Source organism: Vespula pensylvanica, chromosome 5 (genome assembly GCF_014466175.1).
Source record: "Vespula pensylvanica isolate Volc-1 chromosome 5, ASM1446617v1, whole genome shotgun sequence".
NCBI lineage: Eukaryota > Metazoa > Arthropoda > Insecta > Hymenoptera > Vespidae > Vespula > Vespula pensylvanica.
Window position 1 is genome coordinate 2278216 of NC_057689.1, and position 15000 is coordinate 2293215.

The 15000-nt window shown below is 33.0% G+C and overlaps 1 protein-coding gene and 1 long non-coding RNA gene across 5 annotated transcripts in view; both read left to right on the forward strand.

Moving 5' to 3' along the window:
• Positions 1-15000, forward strand: part of LOC122629705 (TOX high mobility group box family member 3-like) — a 199713-nt gene that overhangs the window by 125760 nt on the left and 58953 nt on the right. Inside the window, exon 1 of one of the 4 annotated variants that reach the window (XM_043813461.1) lies at positions 5986-6417. The exons of the other annotated variants lie outside the window; for them this stretch is intronic. The gene's annotated coding sequence lies outside the window, so the exon portion shown is untranslated. Of the gene's footprint in view, positions 1-5985; positions 6418-15000 lie in introns of those variants that run through there. 4 annotated transcript variants of the gene reach the window in all.
• On the forward strand, positions 13700-14153 carry LOC122629715. Its single transcript, XR_006327336.1, has 2 exons — positions 13700-13848; positions 14047-14153. It is a non-coding gene; the product is annotated as an uncharacterized LOC122629715 (long non-coding RNA).

Sequence of the window (15000 nt, forward strand, 5' to 3'; positions counted from 1 at the left end):
GAGAGAAAGAAAGAAAGAAGGAAAAGAAAACAAAAAGAAAGAGATATGAAACAAAAAAAATTACATTATCAATAATAAATGTGAATCAGAAGATTATGAATAATAATGAATATTTATTTTTTGATAAGTATCGATATATCTTATTCAATTAATCACTATTCACAATCGTGTACTTACATAGGTTAATTTAAATAAATGCGTTTGAAAAATAAGAAAGTGTCCCAACTTGAAAAAAAGAAAAAAGAAAAGAAAAGAAAAAGAAAAGAGAACACGAAAGGATATGGATAATGAAAATGATTTAAAAGATTAAAAAATAATAAGGAATATTTATTTTTTGATAAGTATCGTTATGTCTTATTGAATTAATAATTAGTCTTATATATACATACATACATACATACATACATACATACGTATATATACATATATTAATATCGGTTTTACGCCAATGTTAGTGATTCTACGCTGATGAACGAACGACTGTAGTCATCATCTTTCTCATTTTTTCTTCTTCTTTTTCTTCTTCTTCTCAATCTTCTTCTTCTTTTTATTCCTCTTCTTGGTACATTACAACGCGAATGAGTTCATTGATGCGAGACGCGTGATGTAAATCCAAACAGGGCGTGACATCACGAAAACATCCTTTCCTCGCGTTCTTCGATCGGACTCTCTTCTCTTTTTCTTCTTTTTCGATTATACATACATATATACATACATACAAACATACATAACACACACACATATGTATAATACTCACACGAATATGCATCTCGAAAAGTCGAACAATCCACGCATTGTGTTCGCACGTGCTTCGCAGGAAAAGTTGTTTCAACAGACGAGTTCGATGCTCTCTTTTTAGAAATTTCTTTTAATATTTTGTTTCTATTTTATATACATGTATGTACGTACGTATGTATATAAAAAAAAAAAAAAAAAAAAAAAAAAAAGAAGAGAACAAAAATTTTGATACCACTTTTTTTTTATCTTCTTTCCCTTTTCTCCCGTTAATTTATTTTAATATACCTATATATAATGTGTCAGTGAACAAGAGGGAAAGGAGGGGAGGGGGAGCGAATCAATAAGTAAGGTAATGTCGACATTTTTAATACCGGGTCTGCCGAAAGTGCTATCTGCCTAAGTGATTTTAAAAATCAATTACTCTTTCACGAGATTTTTTTTCTCTTTTTCTCTCTTTTCTTTTTTTCTTTTTCCATATTCTCTTTTTTTTTTTTTCTTTTTTTCTTCCCGTTTCCCCTTCCCCCATTCAGAATGTAAAACTAGTAGCCTGGGAAAATTTTTGACGAGAGAAAGAAAAGAAAAGAAAAGAAAAAAAAAAAGAGAGAGAGAGAAGAAAAATGAAAAGCATATATACACTCCAAAAATGAAGTATTAATTTGGAAGGATTTGTCGATTTTTAAAATCGAACTCGGCGACGTTTTCTTTTTTTTTTTTCTTTTTCTTTTTTTTTTTTTTTGGTTCGTCCGCCATTGAAAAATTTCGACATCACGTATGCTTACTATTGCCCAACCATATGTTTTACCGTTCGTCTTGATAAACTTAACAAGATGAAGACGAAGAAGTAGAAGAAGAAGAAAAAAAATTGGGAGAAAAAAGAGAGAAGAAAAAAGGAATTAAAAAAAGATATAAAAAAAAGAAAAAAAGAAAAAAAGAAAAAGAACAAAACATTACGAAGAGAAAAGAATTAAGAAGAAGAAAAAAAGAGCAAGGGAAAGATTCGATCGGTGGAATCTCTGCAAGAGTGTGTTGTCCCACTGTTGAGGAACACGACGAAAGTGATCGATAATAAAGGGGCTTTTAAAGGGGGCCGATCGTTAAACGTTACGCCACTACTTCTCTCTTCGCGCGTGCCTCACAAGAGAGTTCACTTTCCATACGGTCTCGCTCGCTTTCTCTACTAGCGTATGTATAGCGCTATTTCATTTCATTCCTAGCGTTTAACTTAACTGTTCGAGTTCGTTTTATGAAATAGTTACTATATATATATATACACACACACACACACTTATGTATGGTATTAAGAATCGGTTACTGAAATTGTATTTCTCTCTCTTTCTTTATTATTATTATTATTTTTGTTCTATTTTTTTGTAATTTAATTAGTCCATTTTTTTCATTTCTTTTTATTTTTTTCTTAATATATTTTTCTTTTTCGATCGATCAAAACGTGTTCTAAATTCTTGAGTTTCGAAATAAAGGAGAGAAAAAAGGAGGGAAGGGGTAGGAGAGGAGAAGGAAGTATTTTGGTATCAAAGTCAGAAAGAGAGAAAGAGACAGATAGATAGACAGAGAGGGAGAAGGATAGAGAGAGAGAGAGAGAGAGAGAGAGAGAGAGAGAGAGAGTCGGAGAAAGAAGAAGAAAGAAGAGAGAGAGTTTAGTGGATATTACACATGAATGAGATTACATCGATACATAAACTGTTAACGATATGCTTTCAATGGTCAAGCGATAGGTATTGAACAGCCGCCAATAACCAATAGGTATCTTTCGCTTTGGTATTCGCATAATATGCAAAGTGGCTTGCTCCGAAACACCGAATAACGCGACATAAACTATCCTCGATCGCGATTATACGCGAATACTCTCAATTTACCTGTCTCTCTCTCTCTCTCTTTCTCTATTTCTCTACCTCCCTCCCTCCCTCTTTGTTTCTATCCGTATTTTCGGTTTGTCGAATCCCACTGAGGTTCAATCCGATCTCTGTACCGTTAGGATTAGACACAAATAAATATTTCAGTTAGTCTTTAGGACAATAGAGAAATACTATCTATGCATTTTAACGTGTTCGTATGAAATTTTTTTACTTATGTATTTATATGTATGTAAGTTTGTAAGTATGAATGTTCATGTACATATAAATGCATATATATAGCTCTCTTTCTCTCTCTATCTTTTTCTTATGCATACATACATACATACATACATACATACATATATACATACATATATATATATATGCATATATACATGCATATATATTTATATATATATATGTATGTATGTGTATCTATTATAGATAGTATACATTGTCGTAGAGGAGGGAGCGCATAATCTCCGTTATCTTTCCCGCTTCGTTGCAACTCCGGCTGGTTCTTTCAATATACATAAGTGCAATTGGAATGCCTCTGAAATTAAAGGCACCTTTCACAGAAAGGTAACGGCTCTTTATGAACCTTATGCCAACCACCCTCATACCCCGCGCCGCGTTGTCCTACTTTTCTACAATATCCGAGAAGGAGAAGAGGGGGTAGAGGAGGAAGGAGGAGGAGGAGGAGGAGGAGGAGGAGGAGGAGGAGGAGGAGGAAGAGGAAGAGGAGGAGGAGGTGGTGGAAGAGGTAGAGTGGAGGGAAGGGGGGTACGATGGAAGGAGGAAAGAGGGAGGAGGGACGGTTCGTGTGTTAGTGCATGCGCTGCACATAACATTGCTAAAGCTCGTTCGCGAAGGCCAACTTGTGTCTTCGTCCGATGTTAATAAAAGTTTCTCGGTTCTTTGCGGAAAATTTCTATTTCTTTTTCTTTCTTTTCATATTTTTTCGTTCCTTTATAATAATTCTTTTTATTCCTTGTTCGTTCCTTTTTTCTCTCTTTCGCTCTGATCCGATATCGTTTTTATATTTCGAGGGAGAGAGAAAAAAGATCTGAAAAAAAGATCGTGAGAAAGAGAGACAGAGAGAGAGAGAGAATTAAGAGATTTTCTAAAACATTTTATATTTCGTATCCTTGAGAAATTTTTAAAGAAAGAGAACAAAGATAGATAGATAGATAGATAGATAGATAGATAGATAGATAGATAGATACATGGATAGAGAGAAAGAAAGAGAGAAAAAAGAGAGAAAGAGAGAAAGAAACTGAAAGGTTTATGATATCTCTATAGCCTTTAAAAATCGTATCGCATATACAAGATAAACCTTGCTCGAACGACGTTCAAGCAAGCATGGTATTAATAATGAAACATGACTAATCTCTCCCTCCATCCATGACTCTCTTTTTTCTCCCTCTCCTCATCTCTCTCTCTCTCTCTCTCTCTCTCTTTTCTCGTTAGTTTGTCTCCCCACTCTTTCTCTCTCTTTCTCTATTACCTTCCCCTTTCCTCTTTCCTCTCCTTCACATTCCCACCTCTCCTTATCTGGGCCAACAGATGTAGGCATTATATGTATACACGCAATCCCGAGTATTTCTAAAACAAACTGGACTCTTGAGTGATAAATAAACGGGGCCATATTTAATGTTATCGCTCTGGGATCTCGTAAAGCGTCGCCGAGCGTGGCCGTACTAACGTATTTCCTTCAATTTCTTATTCTTCTTCCTCTTCCTCCTCTTCTTCTTCCTCTTTTCATTTCCTCCGTTTATATTCGTTAGATTATTTCGTTTTAGTCCGATTAAGCGAACGAACATGCATGATTTTCTTTGAATCGTCCGTTTCAATCGCCGTTGTCCCGTTTGAAACGGTGCCTAAATGTATTATTTTTTCTTTTCGCATTCCTCTTCTTTTTCTTCTTCTTCTTCTTTGCCATCATCATCATCGTCGTCGTCATCGTTGTCGTCATCGCCATCATCACACGCGTTTGTTTGCTTTCACTGTGAAGAACGATTTTTTTCTTTTCTTCCTTTTTTCTTTTTTTTTTTTTTCCTTTATTTCAAATCCTTTGATAACACCTCGAACACGTGAAAAAGACGAGAGACACGCTGGCTGGCTGGCTGGCTGACTGGCTTACTGAACTGGCTGGCTGACTGGATGGCTGACTGGTTGGTTGGCTGTTAACTGGCCGGCCGGTGGTCTCTTCTGGTCCCTCGAGTATTCCTTCCGATCTCACACGTTGCATCCAACGACAAAACCTAGTGGCTTTCCCTCGTTATCGGTGCGTTAACCTTTTCTTTACTCTGTTTATGAATTACGAATTTTAAGACGTACTTATACGTATGTATGTATGTATGTATGTATGTATGTATGTATGTATGTATGTATATATATATACACATATATCTACTTACCTACTAATGTAGCTATTTACTTACGTACTTATATTTATATTTACCTATATACGACGATAAACGATCTCTTTATCCTACGAAGAAAGGAAGTCGAAACGCTATGTGAACAAATTAGATAACAAGATTGCACCTTCCGTGCTTATTAAATCAATTAGCATTGTGTAAAAATACTTGCGTACACACACAGAGACGCGTATGTATATATATGCGTGTAAAACAAATTAAATGGCAAAGAAAACTCTTTGCTTCTAATTCTCTATTACAACGTTACACGTAACTACGCGTTAAGAAATATTAGAAAGAAGAAAAGTATCTATCTGTACGAGAGAATCGTTGGTTACGTCGATACAACGATGAAAAGAAAAGTAAAGAAAAAGAAAATTCGGACATGGATACAAAGCCTTTTGTTACGGCACTGAATGCTCTACCCCTTCTCTAACGCCAGTCGCGTTTCCCCCCACTCTTAAGAGACTCCGCGGATCCTTCCTCTCTCTCTCCCCACTCCCTTCTCGTACGAGTTAACAGTGGCGCTGTCGGCTTCCCCCACCATGCCTAGGCAACAGCGCGCGCCGCCATCCCCACCACCGGCGACAACCGCCAGTCAGCGCTCCTCCGCTCATTCTCGCGCCGGACGTCGTGAGTATTGTGCGTATCTTTTGAGTTATCGCATTCGCGACTAACCTCGAACTCGAACGTGTCGTCCTAACCTCTTCTACTTGATCCATCAGCGATACAATATATCTCATTTATTCGTTGACGGTCGTACATTTTTTTTTTTCGCTAACGAACAGTGACAATACGACATTGTGAAAATAGTTTCGGCATTATTATATCGTAATCTATATTCGTATAAATCGTGTGACTTTTATTATTATTATCATTATTATTATTACTGCTATCATTATTATTACAATTATTAAAATTAATATTAGTATCGTTATTATTATTATTATTATCATTATTGCTATTATTATTATTATTATTATTATTATTATTATTATTATTATTATTATTATTAACATATCTCGAGTGATTCGTGAGTACGGCAGAAATATAAAAGTGCGAGGAAAATTACGTGTCGAATAATCGAAATCTCGATCATAACGGATTATAAGAGGATTAAACGAGAAGAAAGAAATTACGAAGCATCGAATGAGACGCGTGTCTCTCTTTCTTTTCTTCTTTCGTACGGGAATAGTAGTGCCCGTTTCTATCTCTAACATACAATTAGAGATTATTTCGTCTTTTCTCGACGAAAGCGAAGGAAAGCTGAACTAAATAGTGTTTTGTCGTTTTCGTCGTCTTCTTGCTCGTTTGTTCGTTTGGACGCGGTAAGTGCACCGGAAGGAGGCACGTGCTCTCCCGATAAACTGGATTTCGTTTCGTCGAGTTGCCTCTCCACACCGGTAAGTTTTTTTCTTTTTTTACATTATTATATTTCGTCAAACGAAAATGTTGCAAAAGTTTTTATTCGCACGAGAAACGGTTGGAAGATCGATCGATCCATGTGACGGTGGTTGGTTAATAAAAAAAAAAAAAAAAAGTTCTTTTTTTTCGTCGAAACGATTTTTTTTTTATTTTTATTTTCTTTTCCATTTTTTTTTGTTTTTTCTTCTTCTTTTTTTTTTTTTTTCTTTGACGGGAACAGTGACGTTATAATATATCCTCATCTGGCGAACTCGTAGCAATGATACCGTGCGTTAGTGTAAACTCGTGGGAATAATCAGAGAGAGAGAGAAAGAGAGAGAGAGAGAGAGAACAGAACAGTGTTAGTGTAGTGATTGTGTGATGCCGGTAGATAGGATGGTGTATTAGTGAGTGATAGAAGTGAAGATAACATTAGTAATGACCACGATGATAGTGATTACGGTCCAGTATCAAGAGTGTTAACAGAAGAAACAAAGTTCATTTTGTAATAAATTTTTTTAATACAACGTCTGTGTGTTCGTTCTTTCTCTCTTTTTCATTATCTCTTTCTATATATCTGTCTCTCTCTATCTCAACTTTTCTCTCTCGTTCGACTATGTAACACACAGTGATTTGCCATCTTGCCTCGTCATCCGTGGCGCCATCTTTCGAGCATCGATGCAACTTACCGAGACAGAGACAGACAGAGAGAGAGAGAAAGAGAGAGATACGTGTAACATCTAAAAGAAAAGAATGGAAATAATAAAAAAAAAAAAAAAAAGAACAAAATGGGGATAATTTAGACCATAGAAATATCATCGAGTTAGAGATTCCGAACAACAAGAAATTAGAAAAGAAAAGAAAAATATTTCTAATAGGAGATTCTTTCGAAAATTAATTAAATTATCTATCATACGGGATATGTTCGTTTTATCATCACCAGTCGTATCCACGAGTAATTGTATTTCGAATTAATTAATATTTCCTATCTTTTTTAATTTCTATTTCTTTTTTTTTTCTTTCTTTTTTTTTTTTATATTCCTTTTTCTCTTTTTAATCGTTCAATCATCGTAAATATCAACGCCAAAATATGTACGTACGTATGCGCGTATAATACTGATATTTTTCTGTCTTCTTTTTTTTTTTTTTTAATCATTCAATTAGAAATATCAACTACGAGAATATACATATGCGTACGAGATTTTCCATTGTACGTAGTTCATTGTCGTTCGTACATATATATATATATATATATCATACATACATACATTCATACATACATACATACGTTCGTTTCGTTCGTTCGTTCGTTCGTTCGTTCGTTCGTTCGTTCGTTCGTTCGTTCGTCATTAAAATTGAATTACAAATCCATTTCCTCTTGTTTCTCGTAACACATTTAATCGCGTTACCTTCGTCGAAATAGCCTACGACACGACAAGAAGCATTCGTCGAGGTATTAGAAAGCTGACGATGATGTTTATTGTCGACTATATAAACGTTCAAACGAATTACGGTGTACCGTCGTAAACGAGCCCTTTCCCTCCCCCTCTTATTCGATCCTATCCCTTCCACCACCACAACCACCACCACCACTACCACCACCTCCACCACCATACCATACCAAACCAACACACCACTGCTGGACTACTACCTCCCACCTCCTTCTCTTTCTTCTCTCTTTTTCATTCTCTTTCTCTCTCTTTCTCTCTTATTGTCTACTACAATACACAACAACGTGTTTCGTTTTACCGGCCGAGAGTTAATCGGAATTCTTCGTATTTATTCGAATGACTTTGCAATTCGAGAACTTCGTATAAGGGGAACACAGAGAGCAGAGCGTCTTACGTAGTATACAACAGAAGAACACAACACAACATAACACAACGGAACAGAAAGAACACAGCCCAATGCGAGCAACTCACCCCAGACGCAACGACACGTACGTTTTTTTTACGTACATATATGTGTAACTAATTCTCTTCTTTCTCTTTCTCTTTCTTTTTGGTTACGTTATTTTTACTTGTTAAATATTTCTTACGAAAGTTGTTCGTATTAAGAGTTCAACGCAACGATCTTTTTTCTAACGTTCTGTTTCATTGCGTTCTTTTGTATTTCGTATCGTATCGTATCGTACGTAAACTTGTTATTAGTTTTTCCAATTGTAAGTCGCGACCTCGACGACTTTATCTGTTTCTATTCATGTGTGTGTGTATATATATATATATACACACACGGATATATATATATATATATATAAATAGTATATATTTAGCGTTTCGTCGATAATATCAACTCGATAATTGATTTCCGACATCTTGTTATTTTTCTACGTTCAAGTTAGTCGACAAAAGTGACATTGCGGGTCCTCGAACAAAAGAAACATACGTTATTTTTTTTTTATGCATACATACGCAGATATATATATATATATATAAAAGCGAGATTCGAACCAGTAATTATGAAAATTGCTATACGATAAGTCGTATTTTTCATTTTATTTTTCTCTCTCTTTTTTTTTTTTTATATATATAGATTTTTAAAGAGATTAATAAAGAAAGGAAAAAAAACAAGTGAATTGAAGTAAATAGGAATTATCTTATTATTATTAAGAAATAATTCTCTTAATACAATTAGAAAATTTATTAAAGAAAATAACATGCATGCGCGTAAGAGAGAATTCTTTTTTTTTTTTTCTCTTTTTTTTTAATATAACTAATGACTTGAAACACTTTTATAATTATCGGCTAATCCGATCGAAAAGATAGATAGAACTTTTTTATTTGATGAGAGAAAAAGAGAGAGAGAGAGAGAGAGAGAGAGAGAGAGAGAGAGAGAGAGAGAGCAATAGATAGATAAAAAGATATTGAGACGATCGATATATATCGCTTAAATTATTTATTACGAAATAAATAAGATACTCAAGGATAGATAGATAGATCGATAGATAGATAGATAAATGAATGGATGGATGGATGGATGGATGGATAGATAGATAAATAGATAGATAGATACATAAAGAGGGGAGTGAGAGGATAAGGGAGGAGAAGAGAAACAGACGATAGCGATTTCCATCGTACAAGTAATCCAGAACGAGGATACCAATTAGGTAGACGTTATGTTACTACCTTATATACCTTCTCCTGTGTATAACGAGAACCAAACGAGGGGAGTTTCGAATTCTCTGGGAAACGAGCGTTTTGCGGTTTCATCGTTGCGGCTTGTAGAACGAAAAAGAAGAAGAAGAACAAGAATAAGAAAAAGAAGATCACGTTCACCACGATAAAAGAAAGCGATTCTTATTCCCCTAACCATCTCTTCTTCTTCTTCTTCTTCTTCTTCTTCTTATTCTTCTTCTTCTTCTTTGTTAAAAAAAAAAAAGAAAGGAAAAAAAAATACTTTTTCCTACAAGAAATACCATAATTCTTTCCATGGCACTCGAAATAGCGCTCGAATATAGTTGCTTTTTTTTTCTTTCTTTCTTTCTTTCTTTCTTTCTATTTTTTTTTTCTTTTTCTTTTTCTACAAACGTCCGTTCCTTCATCTCCTCTCTTTCTGTCTCTGTCTATTCTTCTGGCTTAACAGCTTAAACGAGAGAAGAAGCTGCGGAAGGGAGACACGTCTTCCGCCATTTTCTTTTTCTTCGTATCTTTCTCTTCGTATTTCATTTAATTCTTTTCTTTTCTTTTCTTTTTTTTTCGTTTTCGTTTCGTTTTTTTTTACCATATCTTTTTCTATATTTATTTCTTTTTTTTTTCGCTTCAGACGATTCTCTTGGATTAAATTGAACGAGTTTTTAATGACGAATGTTTATTCGAGTCAAAAATTTTACACAAATTTTACGCTTGCGCTTTTTCTTCTTTCGTCTCACTCTATTCTCATACTTAAATTAAGTAGAATGAATTATTAAAAAAATATATATGTGTGTGTGCGCGTGTGCGTGTGTGTATTAACTTACTTTTTTCTATACTCGTCTCGATAAAAAAATAACTCATAAAATAGTTGAAAACCCTGGAGAAAAAAAAAAGAACTAATAGAATAAAATTGATAAATGTATAATAATTTACTCGGAACACTTTTATAATTATCAGCTGCAATTATCATCGTTATCGTCGATTGAAAAATGAATCATTGTAATTAATTGATATAATTTAAACTCCTTATTCTTCCTCTTAATTCGTCTCTTCTTCTCTCTTTCAAATTATATATATATATATATATATATATATATATATATATATATAATTTAGAACAATCGACTAATCGTCGAGCATTACTATGATCGTTATTGTTGATTCTAAATTAGAATCATTGTAATTGATAGGGATAATTTAAACTCTTTCTTCTTGATTTATAATTTCTCTTTCTCTCTCTCTCTCTCTCACTCTCTCTCCCTTTTGTTTTCTCTTTTTATCGAATATCGATGGATCGATCGATCGATGAAAAAACGCGTCGAAATGTAGATAGGACTTTTTAACCGTAATAAAGTCGTCGACGATAATTCTGGCTATTCTGGACAGGTTGAAAACGATGATGGTACACAGGGTACTACGGTGACGCGATATACGTGACCGTTCTATACATATATATCCATCTATCTGCCTATGTATACATGTATGTACGTATATATGTAATATGTATGTGTCTGTGGATGAGAGGGTGTAATATCTATGTGTGAGTGGTGTAGTGTGGCCTGTCCGAGGGCAGCTCGAAACAACAAAACCGATTGTCTGGCTCCTATCTGGAATGAGAATCGAGCTGCTCGACTGCTTTCTCGCAGCCGTCGCTCCCACGTTAACTCGTTACGAAGGCTCCGCGATTAATAAAACACGCCATAGGATTTGTTTAGAACTAGTATGTATCTCGCGAGTTACCTACGTTCAACGTCGTTCTTTCCTTTATTCGAAATATTTCCTTGATTGGCTAATATTTTGTTCTTCTTCTTCTTTTTTTTTTTTTTCATTTTTTTTTCTTCATTTTTTCTCTTTTCTTTTTTTTTTTTTTCGAATGAACACTTATCAGCTCGATCGGAACGATTTTTATTATTTTCCCTTTTTTCTTTTTATTTATTTGTTTATTATATATATATATTTTTTTTTTAAATACCTATCTTCTTTATATTTAGTTAGCAATAAATATAAGACGGGTCGAAGGTTCGTAGGAAGATTTATTAAATAAAAAAGAAAGAGAGAAGAAAAAATCGATTACTCCTCTTTTGTCGGGACTTTTCAGGCCAATCTTATTTTTCTTTTCATTTCAGATAATAAAAAATGTTCCTATATCTAAGCCGCGCCTTCTACTTTCACAATAATTACTAATCGATTTTTAAAATCACTTTGGAACTTTTGATCCGATTAACAATTTCTCTATTTCTTTCTTTTCTCCTTTTTTTTTTTTCCCCTTTGTAATAACAAATATCTCCGTCAAATTTGCAAAAATTCATGTGATATCCTTTTTCGCCCCCTTTTTCTTTTTCAAAATCATACGCACATTTTTGTGCTTTCTTAAAAAAAAAAAAAAAGAAGAAGAAAAAAAAATAACAATTGCATTTGCAACGGAAGAATAATAAAAAGAACGAAATCGTGCATCAAAAGGGTAGTTTTTCATTTGATTCTAAGAGACGCAGATTTTGTTTCTTTTTTATAAGCCCGTCGGCTACCCTCCTCCCAAAAGCTTCCCCTAAAATTCTCATCGAAGCATGAAATCCTCTCAACACATTTTTATCATTACGATCGAGAGCCAAGGCAAGCGGAAGTTTTTTTTTTTTTTTTCTTAAATGAATACTCTTCTCTCCTCCCTTCTCTTCTTTCTATTATATATAATCTTATCCCTTCGCTGTACTAACAATCTAATATATTATTTCTCACACAATAAAGTCGGATAGACCGTAGGTCTCTAGTGAATTAAAACTCAAGAACGAGTTTCTCCTCTTTCCCCTCCTTTCTCTCCTACCCCTTCCATCCCCTCCCTCTCTCCCTTCTCGACCTCATCATTTTCCGTTGTACGAATCGCTTCGTCATGTTTGTGCGCGCGCATAAAACTGATACATTCATATGTATATATGTACATAGATAGGATCTCTCTCTCTCTCTCTCTCTCTCTCTCTCTCTCTCTGTGTGTGTGTGTGTGTGTGTGTGTGTAATTGGACTTAGAAACTAGTCCTGATTCGTTCGTATTCTTCGTTGACTTCATTAACGACATTAGCAAGCGTTATTAATGTTAGATATTTTTAATACAGAATTATTTATTTTTAATTAGGTGAAAGAAAACTGTTTTATCAAGTTTAATAATAATAAAGTTTCAAAGATATATATATATCTTTATATATACATATATATATATATATATATAATATATAATATAATATAATTGAACTTAGAAACTAGTCTTGATTCGTTGGTATCCTTCATTGACTTCATTAACGACATTAGCAAGCGTTATTAATGTTAAAGATATTTTTAATACACAATTATTAATTTTTAATTAAGAAAAAGAAAACTTGTTTGTTAAATTTAATAACAATAAAATCTAATATATATATATATATATAATATGTATAAAATTAATTTATTGTATATTTAAATGGCATCTGATATAACTGGGGATCAAATAAAACATTGATATATTACATTATCCAACAGTTAAAAATAAGAAAGTGGAAAGAAGATGGAGCAGTGAGTTGTATAATAATTATTAATTCTTTTTTTGTGCTATGTTTTAGGTATTTTAATTGAGGTAACTTTTTTTTTTTTTTTTGGTAACATTATACGGAGAAAATATTATTATTAGGGTATATTCGAGATCGAAAAGGTTCCAAATAAGATACTTTTAATAGCTATATTATTCATTTTCTTTTTTTGTCTCTCTCTCTCTCTCTCTCTCTCTCTCTCTCTCTCTCTCTCTCTCTCTCTCTCTCTCTCTCTCTCTCTCGTTTCTTTCAGGGTAGCATTTAGCGTGCGATCGATATCATGAAGTTATTTTCATACGAAAATACTAAATGAAATAATATTAATTTCATTATATATCGTATGAATGCAATAGTGAGATTCTTTTGTAATAACATTCGGTCAATAATATTCGGCGTTACTCCGTTATATTATTACTATTATTATCATTATTATCATTATTATTATTATTATTATTATTATTAAAAAATGACATCAATTTTATTACATATTTCTATATCTGTTAAATCCAATAATGGATTATTTTACATATAGCGTTGATATGAAATAAAAGAAATATCACGTAGATTCTTTGAAAATAGAAGAGAAGAACGAAAAGAGAAAAATATTCGTTTTTCAAGCGAATAGAAAAAAAAGGAAGAAAAAAAGGAAGGGAAAGAAGAAGTAGGGTGAGGTGGGTAGGGGTGGAGAAGAAAGGGGAGATGGAATCTCCACAATGATGTTTTTAGTATCCTCTAACAACAGCAGGTATAGCTATTAGACCCTTTAAGTTTGGGCTTTCTTGTCCTATCCTTCTTGATCTTACTAAACACATATCCATATATATACATATATGTATACGTATATAATATATATGTATATGTATATGTATATATATATATGTATATGTATATGTATATGTATAAACATAAAACATCATAGTAGACCTTCTTCTTCTCTACTCAGGTAGTTAACATCTGTCCATCGATCGTTATCCACCGAGTGATTTTTCTTCGAGGGAAAATGAATTTCATCTCCGTTGAGGCTTTCATTTATAAAACTACGATGAAAAAGAAAAAAAAAATGAAAGAAAGAAAAAGAGGAGGAGTATGAGTAGGAGGAGAAAAGAAAAATAATAATAATAATAATAAGAAGAAGAAGAAGAAGAAATCATTATTACTTTCAGTACATTGTAGAAGAAAAGGAATTTTTCTTGAATTGTTAAAAAGATTTTCTCATTTCGTTCATTTATTATCGTTTATTATTATTATTATTATTATTATTATTATTATTATTATTATTATTATTAATTTTTTTGTTATTGTTATTATTCCAAGTATTATTGTTATTGCAGTTTTTTTTTTTTTGCTGTTATTGTGTTGTGTTGTTGTTGCTGTCGCTGTTGTTGTTGTTGTTGCTCTTATTTTTGAAGTACCCTCGAGCATTCGAGAAAGATGGATAATGGATTTATATCAAAGAGAAAAGTTTTCAAATATAAAAAGTTGTAAAACGACAGGGAAATAACATTGTAGTAAATCTTTGCGTGGTAAAAAAAATTTTGCTTTTTTTTTCTTTTCTTTTCTTTCCATTTTCTTTCTTTCTTTCTTTCTTTCTTTTTCTTTCCATTTTTCTTCTTTTCATTTATCATTATATTTTATTCAAAAGAAAAAGGATCAGTCATTTTCATGCGAGTAAAAGAAAAAACGAACGTGTACATTTATGATGTGTATATAGCAATATCTAATAATGTATTCAGTTTATGAAGAAAAAAAGACTTAATCCTTTTTACAACGCGTTTTTTTTTTTTTTTTAATCCATAGCTTTCGAGAAGAAAAAGTACGTTTCAATATGTTTCAAAGTTTCTAACTGGAAACTTAAGAAAAAAAAGAATTTATTTTATGAAGTGTTCGAAATATGTAT